Below are 11,173 nucleotides of genomic sequence, written 5' to 3' on the forward strand. Positions count from 1 at the left end.
ATATATCATTATAATTTCTAATATTAAAAGGAATATTCTTATATTTACACACTCCCCAGTATAGATCTGTTTTTCTAGGCCAATTCATTACTAGAAGAAATAAAAGATACCCTTTCACACAACTTGAAAGGAAGTCACTCCTATCATTAATATGTAATGTTAATTCAGGATTACACTTTCTATCACATTGACTTTTATTCGAAAATACCTACTCTTGACTATAGCTATCATATTTCCATTGATTCCAGCTTAGTCTCTCATTTCACCTGGATGGGTATAACTGTCTTCTGACTGGTGTTTCCATCTCCACCCTCTCCCTTTTTAAGCCATCCTCCACGCGATCACCAGATTAATTCTTTGGAAGCGGTTCTCAAATACCAGCATCACTTGTGAGCTTATTGAATATACAAATATTCAGCCTACTCTGGACCTCTTGAGTCAGTAACTATGGGGCTGGATCTTGTGTTTTCACAAACCCTCCAAGTGGTTGGTTCTGTTGCAGGCCAAAGCTTTTTCTCAAGCACTGCTGTGGTAACATGGTAGCTTGGCATGTTATCCTTGGCTTGGCCTCCAAAGCCCTAGATGATCTGGCTCTAATCTCCTACTCTTCCCACTTGTATTCTACAGGTACTCAGAGTATTTTTCCTGTGTTTTGCCTTTCTCCCACTTTCCTTTTGCAAGCTTATTCTTCCCAAGATGTCTGTCATTGATACCCAATGGCCCTTCGTGCTCCCATTTAAACAGTATTGCTCTAATAACATCTTCCCTGATCCAATTTGAAGTCTATTTTTCCCTCTTTTGTGCTCCAATACCAACTTATAGCTCTACTTCCCCATATTCACTTCTTTCTTTAAATATAGCTATTTTTGCAACCCATTTCCTCTGAGCATAAACTCCTTCAAAGTATGGACTAGATCCTGCTTATGTGCATCGTCTATCATGTTTAAAGCCAACGCACGGACATGAAGCAAACTCAAATATTTATAAAATCAACAAATAGCTGGGGAGTGAATAGGAGGAGGAAAGAACTGTTTTAAAAGAAATGTAGATTTATTACTTCATGGTGCCTCCACAGCACTTTGTCATTATGGTTTGAGCTCATTATATGTTTATTTTCCCTGTGAGATCATGAGTTGCTAAAAGGAGTCCTGTATTATCCATCTTCATATTTACAACACTAGGCATAGTGCGTATTAGCATATTCTTTATTCGCTTTTTTACTGATTGGCATTTTTTTTAAAGAATGAGAATACTTATGCTAACATAAAATAATCAGATTATAAAGTATTTCATAGTAGAAGTAATGAAGGGCCTAGTCCACTGAGCAGTTATCTTATTTGTTTTTCTACAAACTGTGTTTGTAAGGTTTGGAGCCCAGATGGCAGAGAAGAGACTATTATAAAGGTGATTGCCCCTTAAGGCTCGGAAGGTTTGATAATTAAAAGAATCATTTTTCGGGTCATGTGAGGCTCTTTATACCCACTTCCCTTAAGCCTTTTATATTTGCAAGAAGAATCTATTTGCTAAAGAGGATCATTAATTGGCCTAATAAGGAATAATGACATACACAGCTTTGGATGCCATGACAAAGGACAAAAACTGAGCTTTTATAGCAAAAAACACAGTTATCTCCTTATCCCTAAATAAAAAGAAATACTAGGCAAGCATTTCCTCTTTGATAAGGAAGCTGGAGAGGGAATTCGCTGGCGATACAGGGGTTAGGACTCGGCGCTTCCACTGCTGGGGACCTGGGTTCAATCCCTGGTCAGGGAACTAAGATCCCGCAAGTCATGTGGTGCGGCCCTAAAAACAAAACAAACAAACAAAATAAAAAACAGAAAACAAAAGGCTGGAGAGATTTTTGTTAGGGGCATTTCTGATATGCTTATTTAGTGTGAACATTTCTAAATATACCACTTAACCATCATCTTAAACATTCTTAATATCAGTATCACAGTTCATGCATTGAAATCCTTAACAACAGTTTGTTCTTGTGGTAACTTAATGTGTTCTTGACCGTACTGATTTTTTTTTTAAGGATTTTTTTTTTGATGTGGACCATTTTTAAAGTCTTTATTGAAGTTGCTACAATATTACTTCTTTTTTTTCATGTTTTGGTTTTTTGGCCATGAGGCATGTGAGATCTTAGCTCCCTGACCAGGGATCGAACCTGCACCCCCTGCATTGGAAGGCAAAGTCTTAACCAGTAGGCCACCAGGGAAGTCCCTTTACAATACTGTTTACATAATTCATCTGCTTAAATATTTAATACTTAAATGTTAATTTAATTTAGATTAAATTATCAAAGCTATGAGTTAATGGCATTCATATTAATATAAGTGTTCTATATTTTCTTGCCTGTAGGTGACAATTTGAGGTTAACTTTAATTCCTCTCATTTCACTAAACCAACTTTTTCAATCCTTTTCTGTAAAGGCCAGATAAGTAAATATTTTAGGCTTTGCAGGCCACATACAGTCTCCGTCACATATTTTTCTTTTCTTTTTTTTTTTTCATTTACAGCCCTTTAAAAATCACTTTTAACTTACGGGCTGTATAAAAACGGACTGTGGGCCAGATTTGATCCATAGGTCATAAACAAAATGTAAATACAGATGGAGACTATATGAACAGTTATATAACAAGGTTCATATGGGAGTCTATAATTGCTGAGACCTCATTACCACTTTTCCTCTACAACTAAAGGGTATTTTTCTATCTTTACCTTGTCTATATAGTTAAAAAATTAAAAATGAATAGGAGATATTTAGTGCTAGTGATGGGCTGGGGCCCTACACAGACTTACAGAATTGTAGAATTTAATTGCTAGAAGAAATTGAAGACATTATCTCACTTGAACCCCTTAATTACTGTATAGATAATCTACTTTATAGATAAGAACTCAAATAAGTATGATTAACTTACAAATATTAAAGGGATAGCAAACCTTCAAATGAGTTCTTATGTAATTCAGTCAAATAATTTTCACTGAGAATTCTGAAAAATGAAAAGGTTATTTCTGGATCAAAATGCAAAATAACTACAACTATATACTACATAGGACTAACTCCTATATGTGGAGGAAAGCTGGGTAATGGTGCCACCTAAACAACATAATTCTTATTTAATTTACAGATGGTGATTTCTGCTCTGTTTCCATTTAAACCTTCTTTTCACGTCCTCCTTTGTGTCCATCTCTCTCCATCATGCATGTGCTTATGCGCGCGTGCGCACACACACACACACACACCACCCACTCTTCCCACCAAATCACATAGTTAATGCCTACTCTCTAGATCAGGAAGTCTCGGTTAGAACCCTGCTCTTGGTTGCACCAACGTTGCAGTGCTTCCCTTCCCTACTCTATTTCCCCAAACTTTATTGGGAAGTCCCACACAGAACTGTATCAGGGCAAATGAAGCCATCTGATTTTTCCCCCCATTACAAACTTTTTGAAAACTAAAATGTGCATAAAATATACATAACTGTTCAATAATTCAATTGAACAACTGTTCAACTATTTAATAATTACAAAACATATGCCCAAGTAACACCATTCATGTCAAGAAAGATTCCTGCCAGCAACCCAGAAGCCCCCCGTGTGCCCTTTTCCAATCACAACACTCTCTCTGACTTCCTAGAGGGAACAACTATCCTGACTTTAGTAATAATTTCCTTGCTTTTTAAATGTGGTCTTGCCTTTTTGCTATCAGCCATAAACAGCACAGTTTAGTCTTGCTTCTTCTTGAACTTTATATAAGTGGAATCATATTACATGTATTATTTTCCACATGGCTCTTTTCAGTCAACATTATTTTGTAAAATTATTTTATTTTTGCCTGTAGTATGTAGTGCTGCATGTCCAACTACATGAGGATTCTGAGTATTTGAAAGTGGCTAATGTGACTAAGGAGTTGAATTTTTAATTTAATTAATTTCAATTATTTTAAAATTAAAATTAAAACTGATACTCAATGTAATTATTGGAAAATGTTTATGTTAGCAAAATTTTCATATGTGATACTACATTTTCGACTGTAAATTTTATGAAATCTAAATACCAATCAAGTATTTGTAATAAAATTTAGCAACCAAATTGTGATTTCAAAGAGTTAGTATGGAAAAAAATGTAGATCCTCCCATTAGTTTTTATATTGATTACATGTAGATTTGATAATACCTTGGATATTTTTAAATACTTAGTATGAAAACAACATAGAATATCTTATTAATAATGTATATAATGATTACACGTTAAAATGATAATATTTTGGATATTAGGGTTAAGTAAAAGATATTAACATATATTTCATCTGTTTCATTTTACTTTTATTTTTAAGTGGCTACCAGAAAACTTAAGATTACTTGTGTGGCTTGCATTATGTTTCTGATGAAGTGTATGACTTCTAAGTATGATTATACCACACTTTACTCATTCAACTGTTGGTGTATCCTGAGATTTTTCTAGTTTTTATTTATTAAAGACAATACTGCTTTGAAACTTCTTGTATTTGTATCCTGATACATATTTGCCTGAGTTTGTCTAGGATGTAATAGGGATACAAAATTGTTTCCTAAGAAGTTGTGCTATTTCAAGTTGGCAGATTGAAGCATGTCAAGTCTCCACCCCTTCAACTTCCACCAAAATCCTTAAGAATGATAGAAAAGATAAAACTTAAAAATCACAACCTTAGCTCAATGTGTGGGAGCAGCTCCCCTACCAGAAACTTCCCGGAGCTGCCTACAGGGTGATCAGTTGGAATAGTGCGGTAGGAGCAGCCTACAGCACACACCAACCCCACATCTTCCCTCCTTGATCAAGGCAGCAAAAGGTGTTTTCTTCTAGGCAGAGCAATTGGTGTGAGAAAGTGGGCAAGGTCCCAGAACCCTGGAAGAAAGGTATGCACTCCCTGACTAGCCACCAGAAGGCACCTTCCACCTCTGCCTTATTCTCAGGGGAACCCATTGGGTGTAATAAGCCCCAACAGCTCATTTCACTTCTCCCCTAAAGCTAGGAAAGAAACGCAGCAGAATCTCAACTACAGAGATGAATTACAGTCAGGAATGACCAAACAATGTGAGAAAGTCAACTCCATTAAGGACAGAAAACAAAAACAAACATAAGAGCTTATAGCCAATGAATCAGAGTTAACAAAGCACAAGAGGACCTTAGGACAGCACAATTATTACCCTCAGACAGATGTAAGCAGATAGTGCATCCATTAATCAACTCAAGAATATACGAATGAAAAGTGTTAGCAATAATAAAAAAAACTCAGTATATGAGCAGCAGAAATGACAGTTAAAGAATAAATTAGGAAACTGACAGATGCAGCCAATGACTTCTCCAGAATGCAGAATGAAGGAAGCAGCAACGATTCACAGTCAAGCCTGACGCCTGGGTCTGCATGAAGAATGTTAAGCCCTTTGTTTCTGCTGGTCTCACAATAAAGTCTAGTAACATGCTGCGGGGAGGAGGGCGTGGTGTTTTGCACCTGTTTCTTATATCTGATAAGCAGGAAGGAACATAGCCAGTATCCCAAGAGTGGAGTGAGGGAGTGGTAGAGAGAGCCAGTACAGAAGAAAGTATATAAGGTGTCAAAGGTAGGTTTCTCTTGCCTGGAAGAATCCCCTTCCTTGCAGGTAATATTAACAGTGGTACATCCTTCAGGAGCCTTGGGGATCTGAGCACAGGCAATGTTGCCTTGTGAATCTATTTCCACTGAGTTCTGCATTTAAAACGTTCTGCTTTTCACTCACAGTGTCTCTTGGTCACATATTTATATTAATTCCATCTCATAGCTTAATTCCAGCTCATAAATTAATTCTTTACTCATAGCTTATGAGAATTAAAATATTACTACCTGGAAATTCTGCAACTCAGTTATTAAGGTGGTTCATATTATACAGAATATAGTCACACACATTTTTATAAGATCACTAAAACAAAAACACAAAAGACTTCAATTCCCACAAAGAACTCTTGGAGCCCTGAGCACGCTTCAAAGACCCTGACCTCAATTTTAAATTCACCATTTTAGAAGGAATCGCAGTGATTGTCAGAATACATGTTAGGGGGAATGGTCAACAGATGGTGCTAAGATTGATTGTTTTCTCACCTCTAAATAGTGGTTTCATATTTCCATGGAAATGATCCAAAAAGAAAAAAAAAAAAAGCAATATGTCCAACGACATTTATGGTAACCCTTTCCATACCTTCAAAGGTAGGAAAAAACTTTACCTCCCCATATCGCATAACAAAACTGTATGTATACACCATACATGATATACAAACATCACAGGAAGTGATGGTATATGAAAAAAAGCTACATAAAAGTAGCTTTTAATTATAACTTTGAACGTTGACAAGAACGTTGACAAGAATTCAGTAAGTACAGCAAAGAGATCATCCTCAACTCTTTATGGCACTGTCTTCTCTGACTGGCTGATGCCCATATCAGACTGGTTACAGTTTGAATATCATGGTAGGACAGGGGGTAACCAAACAGTATGTATTTCAAATTAATGGAGTTTCTTTCTCTGAAGTTGTTTGGATGACAGGATAGTAGAGATTTTTAAAATAACAACGGTAAATTCAGCCTAGAAGTAAAGTTTAGACTGAGAATGAGTTAGTCACCAAAAATTTACCCAAAAAGGAGCTTCAAATAAGCAATAACTGAATAACTGAAACAAAATACATTAATCTGTAAAATTCCAAATATTCATTTTGACTGAAGAAAAAAAATTTTAAACTATGGGGAATCAGAGTTAAAGCCAGATCTAAAACTTTCTCACACCATGAAAATATGAAAACCAGGCATGAAGTAACATTTAAGAAAGATCCATGTCTAACTTTTGACCAGGGTTCTGGTCTAAGGCAATCTTCTGAATTTCACATTCATTCTTGATTCTGTATTACTGACAATTATCCTTCTTTCCACCTCTGTAACTTCTAGGAAATTGAGAGGTCTCAGGGTTTGTTTGTTTTATTGATTTAACTATATATATAATGCAAACAATAGGCCTTTCTGGAACTGATCTACCCTCCTTCCCCTGCTTTCTTTCTCCACAAAGTACTTAGCAATGCTTGAAATTATATCTATCTATTATACTTATATACTTATTTCTATATATTTGTAAACCCCCTGAGAACTGAGATACTTGGTCTGTTTCATTCTTGGGCCTGTAACCCTAGCATGTAAAAGAGTTCCTGGCATATAGTAGATACTCGAAAAATATTTTTTGAATGAATTCATAAAGTGACAAGTTATCAACTATCAGATACTTTTATTTAAAACAAATTATCCATTTATTGTCACTCATGAGGATAAGTACAGGAAAAGAAATGTCTTTCTTCTCCCCTACACTTGTGACTCAATCTTTTGAGACAAGAATCCTTTGAGAATTTCATAAAAGCAATGGTTCTTTTCCCTAAAAAACTGCACTTTCTTGAACACACGCAAAAGTGTGCATGCAATTTCGACTTGTGGATCATCCTTTTAGGGCAGAGGTCTGTGAATAGAGAGGACTGAATCCAGAGTGCCAAACTTGGATGGGAAATAAAAGTACATCTCAGTTTTCACAAATCTCTAACTAAAATCAGCACTTCCTTCCATTATAAATGTAGGCAACAAACCACAGTAGATCAGCAGTATAGTTAATTTGGGCCCAACAGAAATCACAGGTCATTTCATATCACGTATATGTTGCAGATACCTCGAAATATCATTTATTCTCATCACTACCCTGGAGTTATAATATTTATTAGACCTACCACTGTATCTTGTTTTTTAATGTGTTAAGAGAAGCATGTTTATTACTATTTCACTAATTTTAAAAATATTCTGAAAACTATTTCAATATATATGATTTCCTTTGTTTTTCTATATAGTTGGGCTTATTATACATTTTAAAACATTATCCCAAGAACATAAGCTTCTGCAGCTTGCCAAAGAGGTATACACTGGGGAGCAGGAGGGAGGTTAAGGAATTCTGCTTTGGGGAACCACTGACCTCCAGTTAGGAACCTCTGCTTATAAGGTATAAACTTCAAGCTGACTTAGAAATCTTCAACCCTTACCAGACTCATGTTATAGTGTATCGCCTCCCAAACACATGCTTTTTAAAAATTAATTTTTTAATTTCAATTTATTTTTTAAAAATATGTAATATATATTCACATCTCAAAATTCCAAAATTATGTAGCACACAATTCAAACTTTTTCTCTTACCTCTGTCCCTCAGTCTACCACTCCCCTCCACTCCCAGAGGAAATTAAGTTATCTATTTCTTGTGCCAAACGATTTTCACTTTTCTTACAAGTTTGGGAAATAAAATCTCCAATTGTATGCCAATGTGGAATGTTCAACAGATCAATGGAATAATACTTGAGGTCCAAAATGCAGAAGGGAAAAAGCAACTTCTGTCAGATGGCTACTTTGCTTTCATTTCATTTTACTTCTAATATTTCCAGCTTTACTTGGGGAAACATCCAAAGCTTCTGACTGTGTGAAGGTAATGTGTACCATTGTGTAGCTAGGCTTCTCTTCCAAAAGGATTAAAAGTATTTTTCGTGAGAGTCAAAGGAGGAGGGAAGGGTCATGAGAAAGGAGGATGATGGGGTTGCAGAGAGCCCCAAACTGGGGAGAGGAGATCGGAGCACTAGGGTCATAGCACTTAACACCTCTGATCTTGTTTCTCCTCACCTGTAAAAGGAAATTAAAGATGCCTTTTCTGCCTACTTCTGGGGGAGAAGGGAGTAATACAACTAGCAAAAAAAATTGTTTGGGGTAGTTCCCTGGTGGTCTAGTGGTTAGGACCTGGCACTTTCCCTGCTGTGGCCCGGGTTCAGTCCCTGGTTGTGGAGTTAAGATCCCACAAGCTGTGTGTCGTGGACAAAAAAAAAAAATTTTGTTGAAAAATCAGCAATATTGTCTTTATATAAGTAGCAAAGTGTTATTATTTATGATGTGCTCTAGATCAGTGATAGAGACCTGTATTCAAGCTACGTGGGCATGAAAGCACATTTTGGAAGTCATCAAGTTAGTGCCAATAAATCTAATATATAGAAAAATAGTTGAAAGCCCCTGAGTGTTTTGTGGATAAAAAAGCTTGAGATTCAGAGCAAGTTCAGAGCTGGACAGTCTAAGAATAAACTAGCTCTCCATTCCATTAGGAGGGCTAGGTAGCAGCTTCTGGTTATGGAACCAGAAACTCTCAGGCTCCAAATAGGACAGCATCACTTGTACTCTTTATACAATTGCAGAAACAAACAAAATAAACAAAAATATATTTACACCTGTCGTATAAGACAAAGGGTACTTGAGACCTAATGTATATAAAATCAGTTTACAAACTGTTAGGCACTATATCAATAAGTTCTCATTTGCAGAGGGCACAGCACAGGATATGAGGCCAGTAATGTTAATTCCCTTCCCCCATCCATTCCTTTCTCTTGTTCCTTTATGTATGCGGATCAGTTACATTATTAAGCTAACAATGTAACTGAGCAACTATTAGCTTAATAATGTAAGCAAGACTATGATTCTTACCAAGGGGGTAGTTCTTAGAAACTTAGGGAGCTGGAACTCTGAATGAATTAATTAAAATAATGAAATTACATCATTAATTTTAATTTTAAATTAATTGTAAAAATCATCATCACTGATTAAAAATAAAATTAAATTAAAAATTTATTATCCCGCAATGGAGACTCACCACACCGTGTGACCTCTGTCAGGCATCCACTGTCAGAACACAGCTTGACTCTCTTACAGACAACCTCAATAGTATTTTTAAATTGGCAGAGGCAGCAGGCCATACGGCTAGGTAAGATCCTATAAATGGAAACACAGGTAATTAAATTCGTGGTAAAAGAGTTACTTGAGTAGGTAGAAGAGGTAGACCAAGGTCACCACAGACCAGTGCAAAAAGGAGTTCTTGGGGCATATGGACTGGAGAACTGGATAGGGGCCGGTTGGCCAATTGCTGCTCTTGAATGTTGTAAATAAATATAGAGGAGGAGAGATGTGCCCAACAGAAGGATTAGGATGGCAGTAGATATGGTATGCCTAGAAAAAAGGGAATAGGGACTAGAATTGGGTGACATTGATCTGTAGTATAATTCAGAAATATCTTCTTCCAACCCGAAAGCCTCACTTTGGGTTGAGAGTACACAGGAAGAAGGCAGACTTCTAAGAAGAGTCTGAATAAGACCGCACCTTCTGTAGTCCCTTTCTCAGGTCCTATCTGTGAGTAGTAATATATTAGAAATTATTCTAGTAATAAAAAAGCATTGTGTGGTTAAACAATAACAGAGATCACATTGGCCAAATCTAGACAAAAGGACCATTCCAAAGAATAACATTATCATTATAATAAGGTATAACATAGTTAATTTTTTTAAAAAGCACATGAGTTCATAATGATACTCAAAATGAAAAGTTGGGGAGCTCTTCTGTATAGAATAATGTCAGCTAATAAATGCAAAATGTATGATAGAATAGGAAAGTGTCATTTTGCAACTATCAATGTAATAATCGACTCAGACAAAGATTATCATTGATGCACAGCTGGGTGAAGAGTTGTTTGGAAGTAGGATCTTCACTGATCCCAAAGTATCACCCCACAGATTATTTAGCAATTACCAAGGGGAAAAATGACTTTACAATGGAGAGATATGGAAGAAACCACCTTAATCAAGTGATCAAACTTAACAGTGGGCCATCCTGCTGGGAAGCAGAAATTTCAGCTTCCTCTGGGGGCTTTGGAGGTTCATCTGGGCTCCCCAAAAAATCCCTAGGTAGGCTCTCCTCAGGATAAATGGCATCCATACTGGTAACTAAATAGTCACCCTGCAACTGTCGTTCTAGACCCTGAGTGTTTTTTTTCAAATTGGCCTGTAGATCCAACAACTTTGGCAAGCCATCGATGCTGAACTAGATCTTTCTTCAGGTTTGGGGGTGAAACAATAAACTTCATTGGTTTTGAGCTCTTACTACCTAGAGGTGGAACAAGTATTTCAAATGATTGGTGACCTTCACCCTGATCTAGACCTATGTGCATAGTCTTACTTTTGTGTCGAGAAGGCACAACCAAGGGCTGATTCTGATCCCAGTCTGGCACTGGAACCGCCTCTGGGAGCTTTTGATGTTGGGTTTGCTTGTTATTCAGAT

Source organism: Lagenorhynchus albirostris, chromosome 6 (genome assembly GCF_949774975.1).
Source record: "Lagenorhynchus albirostris chromosome 6, mLagAlb1.1, whole genome shotgun sequence".
In the NCBI taxonomy this organism is placed as follows: Eukaryota; Metazoa; Chordata; class Mammalia; order Artiodactyla; family Delphinidae; genus Lagenorhynchus; species Lagenorhynchus albirostris.